The following is a 568-nucleotide window of genomic DNA, read 5'->3' on the forward strand; positions in this document are numbered from 1 at the left end:
GCCCCGCCGCGTCACCGGCGCGGCCGCCCATTGGCCCCGCGCGGCCGGGGGACTGGGGACCGCGGGTTCGCGGCCCGCTGCCGACGGGTCACCTCGAGGACCCCGCTGGTCCCGGTCCCGTTCTTCTGGGCAGAAGCTGACTGCATGTTTAGCATTCGGCGAAGGAACTGTTTTATTCTGGTGACATTGGCCGAAATGGCCGAAGTTCGGCTGTTTCTGGTGACAAGCGTCTGCCTGAGGCTCCCGATACCGAGCTGAGAGCTCTCAGCAAAGCTGCAGCCTGGGGAGTGCAGCCGGCAGCAGCTGTGAGGCTGCTCATTCATCCTCTCCCACAAATGCCAGACGATAGGCAAGACTGTGAGAGTGGGTTGTATGAAACGTGGGGGTTTAAAGTAATTCAGTTTGCACATTCACTCTGCCAAATTTTACGAAACATCGTGGTCAAAACCCTCTGTTTCCTCTCGCAGAGCGGCCGTGGCTCACTCCCTGCTCGCATGTGACGCCGGCACACGGCAGCGCAGGCCAAACACCGGGGGCCGGGAGCCTCCCTTGGGGGCGATGGGGCCCG

The sequence above is a fragment of the Parus major genome, chromosome 2 (genome assembly GCF_001522545.3).
Source record: "Parus major isolate Abel chromosome 2, Parus_major1.1, whole genome shotgun sequence".
Taxonomy (NCBI): domain Eukaryota; kingdom Metazoa; phylum Chordata; class Aves; order Passeriformes; family Paridae; genus Parus; species Parus major.